The sequence below is a fragment of the Magnolia sinica genome, chromosome 3 (assembly GCF_029962835.1).
Source record: "Magnolia sinica isolate HGM2019 chromosome 3, MsV1, whole genome shotgun sequence".
NCBI classification, from domain to species: Eukaryota; Viridiplantae; Streptophyta; class Magnoliopsida; order Magnoliales; family Magnoliaceae; genus Magnolia; species Magnolia sinica.
The window spans coordinates 21253251-21263808 of record NC_080575.1 but is presented as its reverse complement, the minus strand read 5'-3'; positions in this window follow the sequence as shown (position 1 = coordinate 21263808).

Genomic DNA, 10558 nt, shown 5'->3' with positions numbered 1-10558 from the left:
TAACAACCATTCGCTTGTTGTCCTATTCGAAGCCACTAGCAGCAAGCATATCTTTCACATCATTATAGCATTTCTTGTGATACTTCAGACGGTTCTGCACATTCGACCAGTTCAAGCACAAGTGAGTTTCTTTTGACACCTTGTCAGCTGCAGCTTGGTATGCTTCTCTCTTAAACCCATTACCTTCTTTGCGTCCTAGTGCAATATGCTCTAGCAACGTGTTCAACATAACTTGATCCATCACATTGGTCCTCTTTATTTTCTATACTCAGAATGATGGCTCAGCAAGTGATTTGGCAGGTTTTGCATGAGAAGAACATCGCGTCGGAAGAATCGGAGTTTTGTCGGGCGATTGTGTATGTGTCGCTTCGAAACTGTCCACATCTCCGACATCTGACTTATGAGTAGTACAAACAATTATGATGACAGGTTACTTACTTGTCACTAAAGTACAGACAAATGTTAGCACTAACATTAATTTATTGTATTCGAACTTGTTTTCAACATTCTAACATTGAAGATTTCATGGCAATATAGCATTTTCAAAAACACTTAAAGTACATTGAAGTGAAATGTAATATAGAAGAAGACTATTTGTTCCTACTATTGCTGAGGGAGTCTGCCCACATTCGTTTGGCGATCTCATTACGTACTCTAGACCACGCATTTTTTTACGCTAAGTAACCTGTACCAACCAGTGCCTTTCGTCATTTGTCGAAACCTCGTAGGCATCGAATTACTCTCCACAACTCCCAGAGGTATACCAACACCACATAGATCTTGGTTTGAATCATGTTATGCTCTTATGAAGTTATGGAGTACCGCACATGCAACTACAATTTTCACTTGCGTTTCTAAAGGATACTACACCGTCATCTATAGGGCCCTAAACCGAAATCGATATGTATCCAACGGTTCTTAAAATTTTGGAACCGGAACCGGTGCTGTCTAGAACCGGACTGATCCAACGGTTCCGATCCAGTTCCACGGTTCGACCGGTTCGATGTGCACCCCTAGTATGGAGCCATAAAGCTTGGTGAATGTGTGTATCCGACATCGATGACATAGTATTTTCCTACATTTCACTTACGTAGTTTATGAAAGTAGTTAACAAAACAAACAAAATATATAAAAGAGTTATTTGGCTACGTAGTAAATGTAAAAGTTACCGTTTAGGACATTTAAAGGATCATTAGTTTGTGTGAGAGCATTATGCAACACCCGTGCGTCGAAAGTAGAACCGTCCTAACTGGATAAAATATATAAAATTTCCATATCAAATCCACATGAATCAAGCATGTTCTGAGATAAGAAACCTTTTCTGTTGCCGAAGCTAACTTGGTTAGTCGTTTATATGCGGACAAGAATGTGGGTCCCACTGATTGCCCCGACGCAATCATATAATTACATAGTCCAAACTGATTTATTAGTTAATGGGAGGTAACTAAACGATCAATAGTCAATTTTCAAAGAGATTTTCAATCAAACTTATACCTGAAAGTATGTCAACCAAAATGAGTTTGATTGAATCTCAATAGGAATTTATGCGCCTTCCTATTGAACATATGTAGGGTAAAGAGATATAATTGCATTAAGAACTCAGTGGAAGTGACGACTGACAGTTTCACCTAAACGTATAGATCGGTGTCCTATTACCTGATTATGTATGTGATGTCCTACCATATGTAGGAAAAGTGCCTATTGCTCTGCCAAGTCGTGTATCACGTAAAAATGTCTTCTCACGTAAATCGTTACACAGCCAAAAAAATTGCTCAACTCATCCTCAGTTGGGTAACATAGTCCCTATCAGATCTACAAATAGTAAAATTGATGAACCTCGCTCGCTCATCATCTCTCAGACGTGCTGGTTGTCTAAATATGTAAAACCGGCAATATTCCTCAACGGCAGTTATGCAAGCAACCGTTATAAGAACAACAATATAACGCCTCAACTCTTCCTCACTAAGGTTATCTATCTCCTAAAAATTTACACCAAATTTGGAATCAATCTTCTTTATTTAGGCTCTCATAAGTGGTGGGAAAAAAGAATTGTACTAGAATACGTGTGTTTTCGTCATATTGGATGGGCATGATATTTTACAAAGATAATTGTCAATTTAGGGCCCACATTTTAGACGGTTTTGTTAGTTGTACAAACCAGATTTTTCATTGCTTTAAGTGGACAAAATTATCTGTTTTGTGAAGCCTTATTTAGACACCTACAAACAACAATAACACACTTGTGGAACTGTACCATCATTCCCACTAAAATGCACTCGTGTAGGACATCATAAGCATTAAAGCTATAGGCCCACCACAGAGATCATTTCCAGCATTTTCATTTCTGGGCCACGCCATTGCAAACTACGAAAAACTGATGATTAAATCGACATACATGGATGCCCTGCCTAGTACATGGATCAACCTAATTTTCGAAAAGGGTGTCCTTCGTGGAGGGGCATATCATTTTCATGGTACAGATTTCCTCGAGAACTGCTGCCTTGGCAAGAAAGATGTTACCATAAAATAGTTGTGGTATTATTGCCTGTATGTGATCAATTATCTCAGCATGCATGCTTGTACTCTATGAAGGGCATTGTATCCATTTGAATTTTTGCTATAGACAAGATGATAAATGGGACAAATAAAAAGGTGATCATGTTTGACAAGGAGCTTTATGGGGTCCACTGTGGAGTCTTTATGACACCAATCATGCACCAGCTCATGTGAAGACATGAACCCCAAAAATCAATCAAATCCATAACTCAAGTGGATACCGCAACAGACATTTCTAACATTATAGGACCGCCATAATCCACTTCTTTAATTGAATGTAAGAAGTTAAATTCTACCAGATTTAGATAAGTCATCCATCCATGAAAATAATTACGAAAGAATATGATACATTTGGATCATTGCATATGACTAGGAATTCTAAAGTGATGCACTCCCTGATACAAAGTCCAGAAGGAAGATGCTGATGGGTTAGAAAAATCCATTAGGACATTCCTATATTAATAACGATAGATATACAACTTCTCTTCTGTAAGAAAGTGATATGTCGATATGATTTGAAGACAGAAGATGATTTGATACATACAAAATGTGCATCGACTACTTGAGACATGCATGCCAATGATTCATCTCAATACTTTTGAAAGAACCCCTACAACTGTATAATACCATAGATATTTTGCCCATGTTAAATGGCATATCAACAGCCTTTTCCACATCACAGTTATGTATCAAAAATATTCTTAAAAAAGTGAAAGCCATCTGAATGGTAGATTTGAGGAAGTTTGGATTGTACCTAGTTTTTTATACTCGCTTCGATAGAGTAGGAGACACTTCTTACAATGACTTGTTGCCTAACTCAGCCCAGATTCAAACAATTTGTACATCAAGGTTAAAACAACGACACATATCTGCCAATCAGATGAAATCAATTTAGCGAGTATGAAATATGTTAATGGAAGAAGTGTAAGCATAGATTCCAAACATGCTCCATATATCACTCCAACATCACTTGCATGTATTGAGAATACCATATGAGAGTTTATTATTGTCAAACCTTCATAGTCAATTCAACGTAACATTTATGAAAACCAAATTGTTTGGAAATGTCATTTCTTCTTGATCATATCACTGGATTGGAGATCAATGATCGGACCAACCTAACCCATCCCAAAACTAGGATGAGTCGTAACGACAATCATCCGGGTTTGATGACAATGTTATAAGAGAGATTATCATGACTGTATATTGTAAATCAACATAACTCATTATTTTGGTTTGTAAATCAGGATAAATCGGATTGGAAATGGAACCAACCAATACCAATAACTTGGGTGAACTCAATAAATTTGAGATGGAACTCGTATCCTAGTTTTGGATATTTCAGCAACCTGTGGGATCTGTATGCAAGAACATGGGTTTAGAATGTCTAACCTTTTACCTGAAGTCTAATGAATCCCTTGAATCAAATCCAGTAACAGGCTACACGGAGGGCAACAGGCGTCCTACTGCCATCTTCAAGCTGCAGGGTCGACAGAAGAGGGTCAACATTAACGAAGGGCAAGAAAGCATGAAACAAAGAAGAAGGAGAAGACGAGACCAACACTGAATCAGAGAGAAGGACTACCGAGGTTGGGCGTATCTCCATTTTCCTCTCGCTCGAATTTATATAGGGGATTTGGCCACTTTCATTGCGGATGCATATTTGTACTTACCAGCCTCCTACTAGACGCGGAGTAGGTCTACTCCACAGATTCGGAGTATCTCCATCTAGATATGCTCAAAACACCATCGCGGGTGCGGTTGTGAGATGATGGACAACCAAGAAATCCCATGGGATTTAGTCTTCTTTCCGTATCTAGAACTTCAGCTTTTGCAGAAGTGACTTAGCACCACACGAAACCCAAAGTAGGATTTCAGAAATCCCTTGCCTAGGCATCGATTCCAAGAAGGAGCTTTAAAACCCAAACCTGATGTGAGTCCCAAACAGGATGTTGCAATGATCCATGGGATCTTGAAACATGCCCCCACCTAATCTCCTTTAAACCCATGCGCCAAATGCCCTCTTAGGGTTTGCAAACTATCTTCATCTCCCTCACCTCCAACCCATCCCTCTTTATCTTACCTCCAATTTACCACTTCCAAATCTCTCTCTCTCTCTCTCTCTCTCTCTCTCTATTGGGCTCCACTGTCAATAAGTTATAGAATTAGCAACCATGGCAGCACCACCTAAGGCAATGACAGCTATGGAAGCCATCACTAATAGCCCCAACAAACAAGCCACTCTCTCTCTCTCTCTCTCTCTCTCTCTCTCTCTCTCTCTCTCTCTCGTTCCTCTCTGTAGCCGTGACAAATAAGGCACTCCCTCTTTCTCTCATCTCTCATCCCTCTCTCATCGCTATTTCTTCCTCTCTGTGATCTAGTCGGCAACACCCTCGACCTCTCCCCTCTCTACTTTTGGACATTGTTTTAGGCTTGCGTCAGGCCTTATATATTATTCCATGGTAGACTTGGGCTAAACTATTTTATCCCATCATGGGTTTGAGCTGGGTTTAAGCATACATCGTAGAATACAGGTCGAGATTGAATAGAGCTTGGCCTAGCCCTAGATTCACCTGTTAACACCCATAGTCTTAGGGTAAGTGGCTTGCAAAGTGGGGGTATATGCCTATATGTAAAGTTAGTGATGTAGGAAAATTTAGGCAACACCAATCTCTATAGTCGATCTTGATGTGTAGCATGATTCAATTGTCTAATGTTAAATATTTTTTTCGATTTGTGTGGACGTTACTATCTTTAAACGTGTAAGATTTACTTATAGTCTATTTTGGGCCATATGGGCCTCACCTTAAGTTGGAAACATCCAAAGCTGATTGTGGGCCATATGGGCCTCACCTTGAGCAAGAAACATCTAAAGGAAAATTTAACACATCGCATTGTTTTGTTCTTATGGCCCACTTAGACCCATCAAATGCGGCAACGGAGATTATTATATCATGGGTCTTAACCTCACATACAACAATATCAAATTTTAAGCACAACAAATTTCAAATTTAATTAATTAGCATCACCACCTAACTATTTATTTAGATTTCATAAATAAATTTATTCTCCAATCTTAGAGAATCAAATGATGTATAAACAATGTTAAATTAGTCTCATTTAAAAGCTTGTTGAGTCAACTTTCCAATGAGCTCAAGAACACATAAAATTTTATTTGATGTCAAGCCACATTCCCAAGTCATTTCACTCCTCCATTAGCCACATGTTATGTCTAGATTAAATTGGCAAAGCATATAAAGTAATGCGTGTCGGTCGTTTTCGTTTAGTTAGTTGTTTCCTTTCATTATCTTAGATTTATTACTTGATTTTGATTGGTTTATTTTTTAATAATTCATGTGGTACAAGAGTACTTTATGCTTGCTCGAGCTCTCCCTACCAAAATATACCTAGAAATTCAAATCTAATTGGACAACATTTATAGAATCAAGAATGCACTGAACCATGCCAATGATGAATTTAAGCCTCCGAGCAAGATGGCCAGATTCATACGTTATCTCACCTTTATTTTGAAAATCTTTGTGAGTCATCTCCCCACGTTTGAGATATATATTGGGTCCTTACTCATGCCTTGGTGGTAGACTCACTATTGATTGAGTGCCTTCAATCCTAGTGCTAAAAATAGAGTTTTTGATTCGATCAACAGATGTGTCAATTTAATTAAAATATTCTCGAAAAGTTTAGATTGCTTGTTAGACAATTTTGGATGTTATCGATTTGATCGACAGAGGTGTCGATTTGATCGATGGTTTGTCAAGTCGACAGTTAGATTGATGCAGCGCGCAAGTTTGCATAAGTGCAAGTTTTACTTCTAATCGGGCATGGGGTGTAAAAATACTCTCTATAATACATGATTAGGATTATGACATTAGAGCTAAGCATGGAGAAAATGGTTTTGAAGGGGATTTAAGATTTTTTTCATATGTAAATTGTTTCATCTCTTGTATTCTTCTGATTATAGCGGATTGATTGTTGCTTTATGACATGGTTTTTTTTTTCACAAGGGTTTTTCACGTAAAATTTTATGTGTTTTCCATGTTTGCTTGTTCTTTATTACTTGTTTGATTCTATCTGAGTTTGCTTCCGCACCCATTAAGGAATTTTAATGCCCAACACTCACAAGATTTTCAACACGAGGTCATGATTTGACAACCCAGTGTGGTGAAATCCCACTGTGCTGTGAGTGCATGGGTGTATGTGTGGGGTGAGTGCATGTGTTAAAAAAAAAAAAAAAACAATGGGATATACACCCATGTGGCTTATATTATGGATGGTTTCTAGATCTCAACTTAAAACAACGGGATATACACCCATGTGGCTTATATCTACCGTGGGTTGCAAAAGATAATTGATATGGATAACCGAATTATGGCCAGTTGCATTAACATCGATTATATGAAATTGCATTCGTAATCCCATCTAATCCTTATTACGTGTCCATATACACACCCATGTATGAGATCTAATCCCTAATATTTTATTAAGACACTCATGTACACACACTCTATATGATAATACAATCATAAAATAGATCCATTACAATGAAGTGATATGAAAAAATTGTAATCACACATATGGCTAAAGCAATTCAAGAAGGGGTAATCACAACATACCTGTAATTCTGATGACAACAAGAAAGATATTCAAAGTGTCTTCCAAACTGAAAATATAAATGAAAATATTTTAGTACGTGGTGGGAAACACTGGGGATGGAGTATTACAAAACATATAACTGATTTCGTTGATTCATACCATCCATTTGTTGAATAATCAAATGGATGGTTGGCCACCGTGGATTACATATGACCCTGCACACGCTTAAGATCATTGGCAAGACATTAAAAATGGAACTTCGCCTATGCACATTCGATTGAGTATTCCCCAAATGAAGTCCAAACACAGATGAACGCCCACCATGGTTTACAAATACCATCCAATAACCTTGCCATTATCGTTGGGTGGGAGAGATACTGTGGAGAGAGGAAGGAAAGAAAAAACCATTACGAAAGAGAAATAACACAAACCTTAGCCTAGGATGGGCCCAAAATGCACATTTGCCTCCATGCACAGGCTCTCCTTTGTACATGTCTAACTCATTCCATCTTTGACTACAATGGAGTAAGCGAGATGTATCGTCCACATCAACTCCCATCCGAGCACAGGCTCTCCTTTATACACGTATAACTCATTCAATCCTTGACTACAATGGAGGAAGCGAGATGTATTGTCCACATCAACTCCCATCCGAGCACAAGCGACGATATGGTTGTAAGACATATCAAGCCGTGTGTCCTATAGGGCATTTGAACTTGGAGGCAGCCCTGCTCTTCTCTGTCCGTGAGAAGAGAAAAGTAGTTGTTTTTGTATTCAGCCGTCCTACCGAATGACATTAATCTCCTTTGGATATGGACACGGATTTCCCGCGAACCACTTTCGCATTAACTTCTTGCGACGTGAAGTTAAGTGGGACCCACTGTGATGATTATAGGAAATCCACCACGCCCATCAATTTTGCAATATCATTTTAAGTGATGGGCCTGAAAATGATCTAAATCCAAAACTCATGTGAGTCGTACATCAGATAAATGTGTGTAGGTAAATTCCTACCATTGAAACCTTCCTAGGTCCACCATGTTTTTTATATACCATCCATACCATTCACAAAGTAAATTCTAAACGGATGAAGTGAAAACTTATAACTCATCATGATTCAGGTCTTCTGTGGGCCCCACGTATGTCTTAACGGTGGACATTCAATCATTTGTTATATGACGCATATGAGAATTGGATTTTTGTAATTTCTGGTTCCATGTCCTAACATATTGTTGAAAAACTGATAAACGTGGTGCATTTCCCATAAAAATCATGGTGGGCCCTATCTAGCTTTCCTTCGCACGATGTTCCTGCGAAAGGCTTTCGCAGGAAATCCTCATCCCTTTCGCAGGAAATCCTCGTCGTTTAGATATGTGATGGGAAATCTACTTCAAGTGTGGACCGCGAACGACATGCTAACGCTGTATGATGATCACAATGACACACAAACCATAAATCCCCACAATCCAACCCTTTTCAAAGGTATTTAAAAGGTATCATTAAAAAAAATAAAAATTCAACGAAATCTTAGGTGGACCACATCACAATGCGTTAACGTGATTGAACGATGACAATTAAAAACTTCATGGACTCCAACTGACTACTATATTTTTTGTGTGGGGACATAAAAACCTGATATAATTCGAGTGAACGGAGTAGATGTAATCACATACATCACAGGGGGCCCATAGTCAGGCGTCACACCCAAGTCGCTTGATTCGGGTAGATGTCACTTAATTCACTCAGTTGGGATAATCCAGCAAGATACAAAATACAATGATAGTACCATTCACGTTCACCTGGCATCGTGATGCTTGGTGGGGCCCATCATGAACTTTATGAAAGATCCAAACCGTCCTTCCATTTGTACAGATAATTTTAGGTAGCTCCAAAAGTTTTATCGCCCCCACGATCCAAAATACGCCGTGGGAGCATTTCCTACCATTGAAACATTCATTGCCCTACCAAGTTGATTCTTAAATAGCTTTTCAAGGTTTTATATGAAAATGGTGAGAACAATCCCTTGGACGGGGTGAATTTTTTCAAACATCTTCTGATGGGCCCCACTAACCATCAAAGCGCACGTACATCTAATCTACATGCATTCTATCATAGTAATTAGGGAAGTGGAAGCGGATTACTCTGTGGGGAAGTGAAAGCGGGTTATGTCAAACTCATGTAAGAACATAAATACGGATATATATTGATCTAAGTGCGGCCCCCTTGTGATTTAAGTAAAAAATATCCACGCCATTCATCCATTTTCAGTTTGTTTATTTTACAGCATGATCTCAAAAAATGAGGTAGGTCCCAGATCCACTGGACCACACTAGAGGATGTAGCGGTTCTACTTCATTCCCGGTTGTGGTCCATTCCATTCTCTACTCAACTTCATTTTCCAGTTCATGCCCTGAAATTACCCGAACATAATTTTGGACGGCATGAATTCCACCATTTACATCGTGGTAGGCCTTACAAAGCCGAGCCTTTTCACTCACTAACGTAAGATGCAAACGACGCATTTTTTTGAGTGAATAACTACGGGATTCTGACAATCTAGGAAGGATTGCCAAATCCTTCCCCTCAACCCGCGGTTTGGGCAAGAGACTCAAGGACACCTATCCCGAGTTTGAAAATTGGGCTCAAAACATACTCTTACGGTGGATTAGATGGGATGACGAATGCAATCCCATCTAATCCTACCTAATGCTGGTGGTCAAACAGGCATTTAATCAAGTAAAATAAGGTGGTCCAATCGGCATTTACATGAGGCAAATACACATGCATGCCACTTCGACACATACATGACACTTTTATATGCTTTTGGCTTAATAAAAAAAACCTCATTTTGAGTTTAGGACATAGTCCACCATTTTGGTCCCAGCTAAAATAAGCCTAGGTCAAGTGGGTCCGGTCCAATTTTATTTTAAAAATGTTTAATCATCATCTTCATTTAAAAAAAAAAAAAAAGAAGCCATAAAAGCCCTAGGTTGCCAGCGGGCACTCAATGGACCGAATGGATATAATGTGCACGATCCAAAATTCGGACCGTTTAGAAATAGGGTTGAGGTTCTAGTTAAAAGTCATGGTAGTTGAGCTTAAGTGAGGTCCACCTCCATTTATAGCAATTTTCAATAAGTGGTTTTCAAACAACATAACTGAAATTAACAGGACCGAACGTGACTTGATATGACCTAATTTAAACGGGGTCTGGGATAGCGGACTTGACCTCTACTCCAACCCAACGGATTTTTTAATACCGGGCCCAAAACGGTCGACCCCAATCCAATGGCTCGGATCCATCAGTTACCCGTTAACAGCCCCGCCCCACCGGGCGCGACTTCGGTGCTGTCCGGATCCACCGAATTGGGTTGATACTGACTGTGGAGCT